Raw genomic sequence first — 15,405 nt, 5'->3', positions numbered from 1 at the left:
TGGCGCCATTACGTAGACTGTGCCGTAGGAATCAGTAGCTGTTGAAATGCGTAGATGACGTGAACCGATACCGGAATGCCCATTAAGAGCTGTAGCGCTAGAGGTTGTAGAAACATTTGAGAAAATTGTATTAAAACTCAGTTCTACCTCTAGCTACTCTCGTTTTCACAGATACCGATTTTAAGGTGGGTACCATTGAGGACAGGAGACTGTCAACTTGAGGAAAATGATACGGACAGCACACCGCACAGTGCTGGAAGAAACATGTGTGAGTTCTGCTCTGTGCCGCTGCAGCCACTGTAGTGTTGGTTGTGGCGAAGACAGCCTTTCATTCATATCTAGGCCACTGCTGGATTGGGCTGACACCTCCTACCTACTCTGTCCGCAGTCTGCCCTCTGCTCCAGAACCCCTCCCCCTCTCACCCCCTGCCCCTCCCTTCCACCGATCCCTTGTCAAACATTCTCGGCGTCCGACATTGGAAGTGTTGTTGCGCAACGCCTCGCAGCACTGACCTCAAGGGCACGTGATGATCTTGGCAAACGCCCTGCTGCTCATTCTGACCTCGCGGCATCTTCCAAAACGACTCTGTGTTAGCCAGGTACCTGCTCACTGCAGGGTGCTCACGTCAGAGCCCGTTCCAGTCCATCCCCTGACAAGCACGCCATGAGGATGCAAATACCGACAACACTACGTGTACCCTTGACAGTGGCCTCCATTCGGCGACGAAGAAAATTCACCGATTTCGTATGGTTTTGCACTAAATGATGACTACATCTGTAGAGCTACTTGTCGGGGGTGATCTGCGATCACACGCTGTCCCAAGAACTCGCAGACTCGCATTTCTATGGGAGTAAGATCGATTGGTTTAGTGGGGCTATTAAGATGTGATCGGGTTCCTGAGCGTTTGTCAAGAGGGGGACGTATCGATTCAGTCTTGCGAATATGGCTGTTGTCGTCTATCCAAATGGGAGTGTCTACAGCACGCTCATCAAGGAGTGCAGAAGTAAGTGTTGAGGTGGTAGAACAGTAAGCATGGTACATGGGCTTCTGGAGTGGAATGCTGACCCTATTTGAGGATAGAAAAAGTTATTTTCACCATGTTAATTAAAACAGATCACTGGTAGCAACACAATGATTAATTACTATTTGCAAATTGCGGTGCTCTACACCGGTTATTCAATTGTATAAAAGCAATGAGAATAATTCGAAACATAATTTTAAAGAAAAACACCCTCATGGCCACAACTTTAAATTAGTAAACAATTACTTTACACAAATATAACCGTATCATAACTGGAGATCTGAGCTCACTAATCACTTGTGAAATCAAAAATTACAATTTGCAAAAGCTATTTGTTTTCAAAACAAATACTCAAATAGCAAGGTCTCATAAATACGTGAATAAACTATTATGGAAAACATTCGCCAATATGATGTTACGATAGCTTGAAAGATCTATACAGCAATTAGCACCCTTTCGATGTTTGGCGCTCACATCGGCCGCGCGTCTGAATTCCGTGCTCAAGAGCTAAAGTGAGAACAACACGCAGGAGGGCCTGCACACCCCAATAACTGCTTCTAGATCACACAAACCCAGTGTTGATACACAGTTCACTAAAATCCTAAAACCAACAGCCAAGTACTGGGTAGCGCCAAACGCAGGACGAGATGTTAAACGTTATAGTGTGTCAACCGCAGTTACTGTTAAAGCAATAGTTCATTACACAATCTCCAATGACGTCAAATTTCACTTGATAAATTTATAAACCGCAACTAGTTAAACGCGATAATGATCAGACAATCCGCACACAACCTTAAAAAGCAAAGCACCGTTTGACGGTGCAAAGTTGTTACTATTATAGTTGCCAACGACAAGGAAGTTGTCAATTGCAACTTGAATTGGCGGCTCAAGTTTTATACAGAGAATAAACTTTGACTCATAAAATTGACCACTTAACGTATTAACAATAATAGTAATAAAAGGAATCGCCGAATATCGGCCACACTTGTAAAGCAACAGAACCAGGCGACAGTGAAGTTAGATGGACGTGCAATACCAAGTATCCCGGCCCCACATCCAAGTGGTTTAAGGAATGACTAGCGAAAATCAAAGGGGCTACACGGAGCAATGACTAGTTCTACGACAAATGGCTCACCATTTAAAGTTAGTCCAGGAGATCGCCGTTAACTTGCACGCCAGGGTAAACTCCGGCGCTCTCCTCAGGATTCCAGTCAGACCCGACTCTCAAACAGAGCCCGTGTTGGCCGGTGACTGCTTCCGCCGCCAGACCCAGGCACCGGAGTGTCAACACGGTGCGTCCCCGCAGTACACGCAGCGCCGACTGCACGCTGCCTCCTTCCCCCTGTCACTACTCCCGCCTCTTCTCGCTAGCCGCGGCCGTCGTAATTAGAGGGCGCTGGCCAACCTGAACTCCGCAAAGAGCTAACTTCGACAGATAAACTATCCTGCCAAGAGCATGGCAGCAAATTACGGCTCAGTAACGGCAACATCTGGACACCGAGAATGTACGAAAGCACACACGGTGGTTCATGTTCACGGTAACCTGCATGAACGGCCCTGAGTACGGTACACGAAACACCGCAAAAGCTCATTGAGCCGCTTCCAGCGTGACCTGCAACCTCCACACGTATCGGGCAGAACGCCTCGTTGGTTCTTCGATGCACCCAGGGCCTCGCATCATTTGACGAGAGAGCAGACATATCATACGACAGGCCAAACGGCACACCTCCAGCCGGCTATTGCCCAGCCCCAGCACTCTCTGGCACAGCTGAAGACCTTCAGTCCCACGTGCCGTAGTGCCCTGCGCTCGGCAGGAAAAAACTAACGATCAAGTTCGAACACACTTTATTTAATTATAACGTCTTCTTCGAGTGCACTAATTTCCAAACTCTAGAACAACAAGAAACGCAACAATTCTTGTGGTTGCAAAAGCCAGATAAAAGTTAAAAGACAATGAAAAGAAATAGTAACCAAAATACTGCGCTACACAATTGCAAAGTGGCGTTACGCCCAAAAAGTTACATATTTCTACAGAAGAATACGGAGAGTGCCTGCTGGGCTAGGTGCGGTGTAGGTATTGGGCGGAGCTGTCCTAGTTGTAGGTACACACTGCTGGTCTGACTCTGCTGACCTGCCTGTAAGACCGATTCTGTGGAGTGCTACACTTACTCACATTGCTTCCATGGCTTTTCACGAAGTGGAGCAGTGTTTATGCGGTAAGTCTGTTGATGTTTGCATTCACTGGCGATGTTTTGAAATGGGCGTTCGAAGGGAAGTCGAAAGCTCGCCTGGCGTGTCAGTTGTGCGGGCCCTCTAACTGACAAGGGCCGCTACGACATGTGCTGGTAGGTACCAACACTAAATGTTCTCTGTATACGGTACTCTTAGCACAGTTCACTCCCAGACTTGTTCAAATGGCCATACATCCACTGACAGCAGCAATTGATAATGGGTTTGACACCTAATGTTGGTTGGTTGGTTTGTGGGATTAAAGGGACCAGACTGCCACAGTCATTGGTCCCGACACCTAATGTCATTGATGAGGTGTGATAACCGTTTTTCTTTTTACAACCACTGTTTCCACGTCGCATTACAAGGAGGTGAGTGGTACATCATGCCTTTAAGAGACCTTGGGCAGTCCGCTTTGGTATACACTCAAACCAGCCAACTTTATTCAAGTTGAAGTCCTACTTTCGAATCATTATGCGACTTCCTTTGATTGTGTCTGATAAGGTCGTCAGTCTTTTAATTTCCGTATAACTACAGCAATCTATACCCATTTCAACGTACTTACTCTATTCAAGCTTCGGGCTCCTTCCACAACTCTTAGCCCCATTGCCCACGTATCTTTCCACAATGAAATTGACAATTCATTATTGCACCAAGACGTTTTCTATCAACCAGTTTCTTCCTTTAGTCAAGTTGCGTCATAAATTTCCCTTCCCCCAATTCAGTTAAGTACTTCCTCACCTAATCAAATGGAAGTACATGGTTCCAGAGGTCTCTTCAAGTCTGAAACATCTGTGTGTGTGTGTGTAGACTGGAGCGATGAATGAAAATTCGTACCATGGCCAGAATTCGAGCCTGTGTGTCCTTCACATTAGGCGGATGTGCCGGTTAGTACGCCACCCTGCCACAGTGGGTTTGCAGAACAGTGTGCACTATCCTTGCATGCCTCCCTGTTCACTTCAAATTCCCGTTTCTACCAAGCGGCCTGAGGTGTGAATATGGATTTGGTTTGGGGAGGGAGGTGCTCTAGGATAGTCTGTGGAGTTGTGCACAGCCATTGTGCCAGGGTGGCGTAGTGGTTACTGCTTTTCCATAGTGCGAGGGAACCTCATCTCAAATCCCTAACACTTGAACTGATATTACACCTTAACAAACACCTCTTTTTCAGTATTACTTTTCTTACTATTGTCAGTCTACACTCTATTCCTCTGAACTACAATCTTCATCAGTTATTTTTCTATCCAAATAGTAAACATCATCCACTGCTTGTAGTGTCTCATTTCCTAATCTAATTACCATGGCACTGCCTCATGTAATTCTGTCACACTTAATTGTCGTTGTTTACTGATCTCGATGTTCACCTTATATTATGAAGTCGCTATCCATTTATTCCAAGTGCTCTTCCAAGTCCTTCGCAACGCTGATAACATTAGGATGTCGTAAGCATAGTTTAAAGTTTTTATTATTTCACCCTGATCTTTAATTACCTTCCAGAATATCTCCTGATTTTTCTTCAAAGATTGTTCCATGTACAGACTAAACAGAATCGGCGACTGTTTACAATCCTGTCTCTCTCCATTCTCGACACTTATAACCACCATCTTGTTTCTGTACTTAATGTGAATAATTTTTCACTGCGTACAGTATCTGATCAAAACTGTCCAGACACACTGGCTGAAAATGACGCACAAGTTCGTGGCGCCCTCCATCGGTAAAGCTGAAATTCATTGTGGTGTTGGCCCACCCTTAGCCTTGATGACAGCTTACACTCTTGCGGGCATACCTTCAGTTAGGTGCTGGAAGGTTTCTTGGAGAACAGCAGCTTATCCTTCACAGAGTGCTGCACCGAGCAGAGGGGTCGATGTCGGTCGCTGAGGCCTGGTACGAAGTCAGCGTTCCAAAACATCTCGACGGTGTTCTGTAGGATTCAGGTCAGAGCTTTGTGCAAGCCAGTTCATCCCGGTTATTGTCGCGTAGCCACTCCGCCACAGGCCGTCCATTATGAATGGGTACTCGATCTTGTTGAAGGATGCAATCACCATCAACAGTGGGAAGCAAGACGGTGCTTAAAACATCAATGTAGTCCTGTGCTGTGATGGTGTCACGCAAAACAACAAGGGGTGCAAGCCCCCTCCAAGAAAAACACCACCACACCGTAACACCACAGTATTAACACGCTGGAAGATGTCGTTCACTGGGAATTCGCCATTTCCACACCCTGCTATCGGATCTCCACATTGTGTACGGTGATTCGTCACTCCACACAACGTTTTCCCACTATTCAATGTTTACACTCCTTACACCAAGCGAGGCGTCGTTTGTCATTTACCGGCGTGATGTGTGTCTTATGAGCCGCCGCTCGACCGTGAGATCCAAGTTTTCTCCTGGATAACTGTCATAGTACTTGTAGTGGATCCTGATGCAGTTTGGAATCCCTGTGTGATGGTTTGTATAGATGTCTGCCTGTTACACATTACGACCCTCTTCAACTGTCGTCAGTCTCTGTCACTCAACAGAGGAGATCGACCTGTACGCTTTTCCATTCAGTATCACATGGGAAACAATGGACCTAGGGATGCTTAGGAATGTACAGACGTGTGACACAAGTGACACGGAATCACCTGACCACATTCGAAGTTCGCTAGTTCCGTGGTGCTCCCCATTCTGTTCTCCCACGATGTCTGATGACTACTGAGGTCGAAGATATGGAGTACCTGCCAGTAGATGACAGCACAATATACATAATATGAAAAACGAGCTTTTTTGGGGACGTCCGGATATGTTGGATCACAGAGTGTATATTTCATCTCAGTGTCTTTGACAACTCGAAGAGGTATTTCAATCAACATCGTCAAAAAATTTCCCTAAATCTACAAACTCTATAACAATATGTTTGCCTTTCTGTTCTAGAGAAGTAGACCCTGGTGTATGACTGCATTTCCTTGGAACATATACTTATCTCCTCTGACATGGATTTTTGTCACTTTTTCCATTCTTCCATAAATAATTCGTCTGAACATATGGCGATTGTACCTCACTAAATTTGTGGGTTTGTAGAATTTTCTCTTGTCAGCACCTGCATTATGTGGAATAGGAACTCTCACATTCTTCCAGTAGTCTGAGGATATATCACCTGGGCCCATCAACACTGATATTGACTGTTGATGACTGGGAACATGTTGACTGGTCGGACAAGTCTCGTTGAAATTGTATCTGGCGTCTTGACGCCGCCCCATGAATCCATGGGCCCTCCATGTCAGCAGAGGTCTGTTCAAGCTGATGGAGACTCTATAATGGCGTGGGGCGTGTGCTTTTGGAGTGATATGGGACTCCTGATACGTATAGATACGACTCTGACAGGTGACACGTATGTAAGCATCTTGAATGATCACCTGCATTCATTTCTGTCCATTGTGCATTCCGACGCACTTGAACAATTCTAGCAGGACAATGCGACACCACCACACGTTCAGAATTGCTACAGAGAGGCTGCAGGAACACTCTTCTGAGTTTAAACACTTCCACTAGCCACAAAACTCCCAAGACATGAACATTACTGAGCATATGTTGGGATTCCTTGCAGTGTGCTGTTAAGAAAAACTTTCCACCCGTTCGTACCCTTACGGATTTATGGACAGCTCTGCAGGATTCATGGGGTCAGTTCCCTCTAGCACTGCTTCAGACAATAGTCGAGTCCATGACACGCCGAGTTGTGGCACTTCTGCGTGTTCGCTGGGGCCCTTTACGAAAATAGGCAGGAGTATCAGTATCTTCTTTCAGTATATATGATGCAATTAAGACTTTTTGTAAGTTTGCAATATATGCTGTAGATATGGTAATGTTAATAGCTAATCTTCCAAAAACCCACATATATTTGCAATTAATATGAGAAAAATAAATATAATATATCATATTTGAGTAAAATAAATTATCTGAAATGAATGGAATTAATAGAAAGAGATGAAATGTAACAACGTGAAATCATACCAGTGCAATGAACACATCATCAGACATTAAGATACAATTATTTTTGAAGGTTTTGTGGAACTCCTTTCGTCGTGGAATGACAGTCGAATTATTTAGTTGTGGTTTCGCAGCTTGCTTGAAACCACTGGCCAGCTGTAGTGCTGAGTGACTGTCCACCAGGAAAATACTCAGGCGCTCCCTGGACGCGTCGCGGGTCAACAGCGTAGGGGTCGCCAGCGATAACTCGGGGCTCGCCTTCACGAGAGCGTGCCGTTTTGCGACGAGATAACACGAAGTAAAGGAGAGTTCATTACTTGTTGCCGTTCTAATGAAAATTCGAATGGCAAGAACCGAAAGAACAGCGTTAAAACAAGAACAAGTGGAGCAACAAAGTAAATGAAAAAAGCACAAGTCATGACATTTTCCAAGAAGGAAATTAGAAGCAATCATTGCTGACGTCAAGCTTCTGTTGAGTTATGGAACAAGTTTTATGCTCACGTATCACGTACTCTCCTGTCACAGGGCGGTAGACATCGGCGGCCAGCTTGATTCCTCCTAGTTTACTGACTTCAGGAAGTTACTTGGGACAGTGCCGGCTCTCCGTTTGCTGAGGAAACAAGACGTCGCCGGTCAGGGGACCAGCCGCAAGCCTTCCCTGCGGCCACAATTCAGCACGCTGCTCTTAAAGGAACTACATCGTCAGGTGGAAAGGTGATTTCATTCGTATCAGAAGGACGTGTCAAAGGACCGATACTGTTAACATTACATACAGGGTGTTTCCGTAAGGCCGAACAAAAATTCAACAGGACATAGAGATTGCTCCACTGAGCAATTTGAGGTATGGAACCTGGGCTCTGAGAAACCAGCTTAACAAGATATGGGAGTATACTCGTCCACTGCTCTGTCCAGTGTTACAGTTTTCCAGCTTATTTACAACTAACATGTGTAGAAGTTTACTGTTAGCCCTCTGAATTTTACTGTTGGCACGACACACGCTGGCAAAAGACGTTCACTTCGCATTCGACATACCACACCCTGCCATCGGATTGCCAAACTGTGTACTGTGATTCGTCACTCCACACAGCGTTTTTCCATTGTTCAATCGTCGAGTGCTTACGTTCCTTACGGGAAGCGAGGCGTCGTTTGGTATTTACCGGCGTGATGTGTGGCTTAAGAGCAGCCGCTTGACCACGAATTCCAAGTTTCACTCACCTCTCACATACCTGTCGTAGTACTTTCAGTCGATCTTGATGCAGTTTGGAATTCCTGTGTGATGGTCTGGATAAATGTCTGCCTATTACACATTAAGGCCCTCTTCAACTGTTGGCGCTCTCTGTCAGTCAACAGACGAGGTCGGCCTGTACGCTCTTGTGCTGTACGCCTCCCTCCTCATTTCCACTTTACTATCTGTAACAGTGGACTTAGGGATGTTTAGGTATGGGGAAGTCTGGCGTACAGACGTATGACACAAGTGGCACCCCAATCACCTGACCGCATTCGTAGTCTGTGAGTTCTGCAGAGCGCCCCATTCTGCTCTCTCACGATGGTTAATGACTACTGTGGTCGCTGGTATGGAGGACCTGGTAGTATGTTGCAGCACAATGCACCTAATACCAAAAACGTATGTCTTTGCTGGTGTCACGATACTTTTGATCACATTTTGTATTTTTTATTCTCTTCCTTCTCCTACACTCGAATACAAGTCCCCTACCAAAATTAAAATTTGCTCTCCGTTAACTTATGAATAATTTCTTTTATTTCATACTAAATTGTTTCATTTTATGTATCATTTGTGAAGTTGATTGACGTACAAAACTGGTACTGCTTTGGTTGGTTTTAGCTTCCTGTTTATCTTCGCCATGATAATGCATTCTCTGCGCTGTTTACAGTGCGTTAGCCACGTTTCTGTTTTCTTCTTCATTGTTAGACCTGCATCTACATTACCCCATTTGACTTCGTATTGGTGAACCTGTATTGACTTCAACAGAAGTCCAGTCCTTCGACCTACCACACTTCACTACTCCCACTGCATCTAAAGTAAACCTGTTAATTTTCCTTTTAAATTCTCTAACCAACCTAAACGGCTAACGTATTCCCCTCTGTTACCTCTAGAACGCCAGTTTCGTTTTTTTTCCCCTGTTGATGACATCCTACCGAGTTTCTCCCACCCAGAGATCCTCATTGAGGACTACCATACCTCCATAACATTTTACCCGACAGTGTGCCCTCATTATTTAACTATACAGCAAAGCTGCAGGCGCCGCGCGGGATTAGCCAAGCGGTCTAAGGCGTTGCAGTCATGGACTGTGCGGCTGGTCCCGGTTGAGGTTCGAGTCCTCCCTCGGGCATCGGTGTGTGTGTGTGTGTGTGTGTGTGTCTTTGTCCTTAGGATAATTTAGGTTACATAGTGTGTAAGCTTAGGGACTGATGACTTTAGCAGTTAAGTCCCATAAGAATTCACACACATTTCAACAAAGCTGCAGGCGCTCGGACAAGTGAAGACAACTAGTAATATTTTTTTAAGAGCTTTTCTTCCTGATCCTGCAGCGTCAAAAGACGGCAAAATATTTAATGAAGTATGTATGTATTCTCCACACATCTATGTTCCCTCGACACACAATAGGTATTGTTATAAACTAAAACTGTACTCCGTCCGAACAGGCCATGAAGGTCCAACTGTAACGACCGGCCGCCGTGTCACCGTAAGCCTACATGCGTCACTGAATACGGATACGGAGGGGCATGTGGTCAGCACACAGCTCTCCCGACCGTATGTCAGTTTACGAGCCCGGAGCCGCTACTTCTCAGTCAAGTAGCTCCTCAGTTGGCCTCACAAGAGCTGAGAGCAGCCCCCTTGGCAACAGCAATCAGCCGATCGTATGGTCACCTATCCAAGTGCTAGCCCAACCCGACAGTGCTCAACTTCAGTGATCTGACGGGAACCGGTGTTACCACTGCGGCGAGGCCGTTGGCACTAGGGTTTATTGCAGGTCGTTGATAAGTTCAGCTCTACAGCCTGCCCACTGAATTAGATACGGCCCTCTCTCCCTGAAGCAAGAGACATTAAACCCCAGTTTTGGCAATGCTTATTGTCGCTAACTTGTTTTAGGTGAAAAGTATATTCGATGCACAGTAGCCATGTTCTCGCTTGCCCAGATGGCAAGGCAACTTCTGCTTCGGTATATTGACTGCCGTCCTCTAAAATCGCTACTCCAGGAAGAACAGCAATTAACAAAATATTTGTTGACGGTATGCAATATGACAAGGAACACACATGATTAACTCTGTAAGTGACATAAGGTATGGACCTTGGAGAGGCTGCTACACAGCGCGGTCTCAGGCGTCTAGTCACGGTCCCCCCCGTCGGAGGTTCGAGTCCTCCCTCGGGCATGGGTGGGTGTGTTGTCCATAGCGTAAGTTAGTTTAAGTTAGGTTAAGTAGTGTGTAAAATCAGGGACCGATGACATCAACAGTTTGATCCCAAAGGAACTTACCAAGATCCCATCACCTTAAAACTCTGAACAAAGGTGAAGCCAAAACGAAAATTAGAATTTAATATCACTCCTTAGATAGTTTAACAAATTCGGTATTGTTGTTATTGTTGTGATCTTCAGTCCAGTGACTGGGTTGATGTGGTTCAAAAATGGTTCAAATGGTTCTGAGCACTATGGGACTTAACTGCTGAGGTCATCCGTCCCCTAGAACTTAGAACTACTTAAATCTAACTAACCTAAGGACATCACACACATCCATGCCCGAGGCAGGATTCGAACCTGCGACCGTAGACTGAAGCGCCTAGAACCGCTCGGCCACTACAGCCGGCGGTTGATGTGGCTCTCCGTGCTACTCTGTCTTGTACAAGCTTCTTCATCTCCCAGTACCTACTGCAACCCACATCTTTCTGAATCAGCTAAGTGTATTTATCTCATGGTCTCCCTCTACGATTTTTACCCTCCACGCTGCCTTAAAATACTAAATTCATGATCCCTTCATGGCTCAGAACATGGCCTACCAACCGATCACTTCTGCTAGTCAACTTATGGAACAAATTACTCTTCTCCCCAATTCTATTCAGTATCTCCTCATTAGTTACGTGATCTATCCATCTAATCTTCAGCATTCTTCTGTAGCACCATATTTTGAGAGCTTCTATTCTCTGCTTGTCCAAACTATTTTTCGTCCATGTTTCACTTCCATACATAGCTACACTCCATACAACTACTTCCAGAAAAGACTTCACGACACTAATTCTATACTCGATGTTAACAAATTTCTCTTCTTCAGAAACGCTTTCCTTGCCATTGAAAGTCTAGATTTTATATCCTCTTTGCTTGGACCATCATCAGTTATTTTGCATCCATAATAGAAAAACTCATGGACTACTTTAAATGGTTCAAATGGCTCTGAGCACTAGAGGACTTATCTTCTGAGGTCATCAGTCCCCTAGAACGTAGAACTACTTAAACCTAACTAACCTAAGGACATCACACACATACATGCCCGAGGGAAGATTCGAACCTGCGACCGTAGCGGTCATTCCAGACTGAAGCGCCTAGAACCGCACGGCCACACCGGCCGGCGGACTACCTTAAGTGTCTCATTTCCTAATCTAATTCCCTCAGCATCACCTGATTTAATTCGACTACATTCCATTACTTTCGTTTTGCTATTGTTGATGCTCATCTTATATCCTCCTTTCAAGACACTGTCCATTCCGTTCAGCTGCTCTTCCTGTTACTATGCTGTCTCTGACAGAACTACAATGTCATCGGTGAACCTCAATGTCTTTACTTCTTCTCCATGGATTTTAATTCATACTCCGAATTTTTCTTTCGTTTGCTTTACTGCTTGCTCGCTATACATACTGAATAACATAATATTCCATATAAATGTCGAGTGGCTAGGGCCTCCCGTCGGGTAGACCGTTCGCCGGATGCTGGTCTTTCGGGCTGACGCCACTTCGGCGACCTGCGAGTAGATGGGGATGAAATGGTGATGATTAGGACAACACATAACCCAGTCCCCGAGTGGAGAAAAATCTCCGACCTCACCGGGAATCGAACCCGGGCCCTTCGGATTGCCCTTTTTTCGCGCTGATCACTGAGCTGCAGGGAGCGGACATAATATTCGGTAAAATCACATTCGATCTTATACAATAGATTTCGATAAATGCTGTTTTCTTTTTGATTCTTAGAAAAAATAGTAACTAAGCACCGATCCACGGGAGGACAGGCAAGCGGCGGCGGTGGTAGGGTCCTATGGGACCAAACTGCTGAGGTCAATGGTCCCTACGCTTACGCACTACTTAACCTATCTTAAAGTAAGTAACGCTAAGAAAAACACACCCACGCCCTTGAGAGGGCTCGAACCTCCGATGGGGGTAACCGCCCGAACCGTAGAAACGCGCCCTAGAACGCGCGGCTACCAAGCGCAGCCACAACTAGGCGGTGAAACCTTGGAACCTCAAGCAGGGCTGCACTAGTATGCGCGGGGGATTTTGCGGCACAGTTTTTGTGCCCGCCGATCGCAACAGGAGAAGAATATAACACTGAGTAACCTACACCTGAATCATACATCGCAAGAGGCTTTCAAGATGTTCTACTATAAAGAAGCTGGTTTAGCGCTGGACTGCTGAATTTCTTTTCTGTGAATACAACAAATAAACAGCTTAAGCAAAATTTGGAAGCTTTTTGGTGTGCTTGCAGGAGTGTTAAATCTAACACAGCATGAACTGAATACTTCTGTTTCAGAGACGCTCACGCATAAAATACAGAAAGGGATATGTGAATCGAATTTTGCCTCAGTTTTTCTTGTATGTCTTCCCAATACTTCGCTAGGTCACAGCTGTTGCTGAAGTCGAACAAAGATTTTTTTTAAAGGTAATGAACATTCTCAGAGCTACGACGGAGCTGCAGTTATTGTCGGTCATTTGTGTGGACACGTCTTCTTATGCAATGTGGGTCACCGTTTCGCTCATCATCTGAATTCAGTGCTGTTGCTAGTCTTGTCAGAGGTAAATGCGGTAATAGTTTCCTCACTTTAAATGGTCTCGTTCCTTCCATTCCACCTGAACCTAATTCACTTGAGCTCTATAGGAGAAATTAAACAAACGAATGCCTTGAGCATGAGCCGTGTGGTGCAGTACAGCATATCGTTTGGTGAAATCCTCATATCGCAGACAGTTGGCTTCACTTTTCAACGACAATATAGCTCTAGATGAGTAGAACGATGAAGCCTGTAATTCTGCTCATGGATTTGAAATCACGATTCAAGATATTAGTTTCCCTCATTCGACATACTTTCGCAGATATTTTCCCTCTCACTAAAACCGTACCTGATATATTGTAAGGCCGAGTTTATCACACTGGCAAAAGTGTAACACCAATTTGTGCGTTCCAAGCTGTGTTGAAAACCAAATGTTGGAGAGTGCATTTCACAGCCAATGTACGGACGAAACAGCAACTATACATCCCAGGCCTGATGCTGCCGTAAATCTAGAAGCAAACATAATTTTGATCAATGTAAGCTGTAATAACTGAAGCTTGTACAAAATCGCTTTAAGATTTCTTTGGACGATTTTTCTGCACTTGGTTTTATTTTCCCTTTTTTTCGTTCTCTGCTGTTTCAGATCACAGCCGGTGGTTGCTCATATTTCCGGAGAAATGCTGGTGATTTGTTGGATTTCATTGTCAAATAGACTCCAGACCACTTTGCTGTGCTGTGCAGTGTCTGTGGTCGCGCCCCGTCGCACTGTCCAGCTCTGAGCACAAAGTGAGCAGAGCTGCTGGTGGCGTGAGCAGTAGAGACACGCCCCAGGTGAGAAGTGTGTGCTGCACTTCGATTTCTTTATGCTGAGGGATTCCGCCTGATCTCATGCGGCCCATGTAACACAGCCGTCACGTGTGATAGCAAGGAGTGGCAGTCATGCAAGATCTTTGAAGCAGGGTGTCCACGATTCAGGCGGTCAGGGAAGGAAGCGAATGACAGCCGATGTCCTTGTTCACTGGTTGGATAAGGCGATTCGGGAAAATCGACCTTAAGGGCCAGTCCAGAACAAGCGAAGAGGAACCCTGCCATTGGGCAGTGACCCTCTTCATGACAATGCTCAGCAGCTCACTTCAGATGCTATAAAGACGCTCGTGCAGTCTGAGATAGGAAGTGTTTGGTCTCCCACTATAACAGCGTCGATTTTGCTTTATCACTAACGGCAGTGTGAAGCTGTGTCGGATGCTTTCCTGAAGTCAAGGAAAACGTCACAAACATGGCCACCGGTGTATACACCGTAGTGGGCCTCATGGAAGAACACAGCGAGCTGTGTGTCCCAAGATCTTTATACATGGAATCCATGTTGATTTTTATACAGTAGGCTTCCGTGAGCGTAGTGCATATTCCGTAATTCTTGGTTGATGTCAACGATAGAGGCGTATTATTATTTACCTCGGTCTTATGAACCTTCTTCGAAATGAAAATGACCTGCGCTTCCTTTCAGTCGCTGGCTACGCTTGGTTGCTCCATGCGACCTACGATAAACAGGTCCTTCTTGTTCAGGATTCAGCGCTGTTCTTCAACTTCCTGCCATTGGAATTTTCAACAGCACGCCACTGACAGTAAGAACACTCGTTTTCTCCGTGTTATCTTCAAAAGATAACGTGAGGTGACATAACCTTCAGATTGCCAGCTCTGATCCATCGAACAAAAGGAAGGACAAGAATAGAACTAAAACCAGAACATGATTCACACACCCTACCAATGACAACGCCGTTTGAAAAAAATCAAGGCTAATAGCCTCATAAAACTCGTTAATTCACATGACTATGAACGACCTAACGTGAAAGCCGGTCGGGGTGGCCGAGCAGTTCTAGGCGCTACAGTCTGGAGCCGCGCGACCGCTACGTTCGCAGGTTCGAATCCTGCCTCGGGCATGGATGTGTGTGATGTCCTTCGGTTAGTTAGGTTTAAGTAGTTCTAAGTTCTAGGGGACTGATGACCTCTGATGTTAAGTCCCATAGTGTTCAAAGCCATTTGAACCATTTGAACCTAACGTGAAAAATATCAACAAACACTGCACGCACCCTGAGGACGGCTCGACGAGAATAGGTCAGGCCCGGATTTGGGGGGGGGGGGGGAGACGGGAGTACCTGCCCAGAGCGGCAATTTCACATGTCGGCTGAGCATCCAGTGCATGTTA

The sequence above is a fragment of the Schistocerca piceifrons genome, unplaced genomic scaffold (assembly GCF_021461385.2).
Source record: "Schistocerca piceifrons isolate TAMUIC-IGC-003096 unplaced genomic scaffold, iqSchPice1.1 HiC_scaffold_1870, whole genome shotgun sequence".
Lineage (NCBI taxonomy): Eukaryota > Metazoa > Arthropoda > Insecta > Orthoptera > Acrididae > Schistocerca > Schistocerca piceifrons.
Note: the sequence above shows the minus strand (reverse complement) of the source record.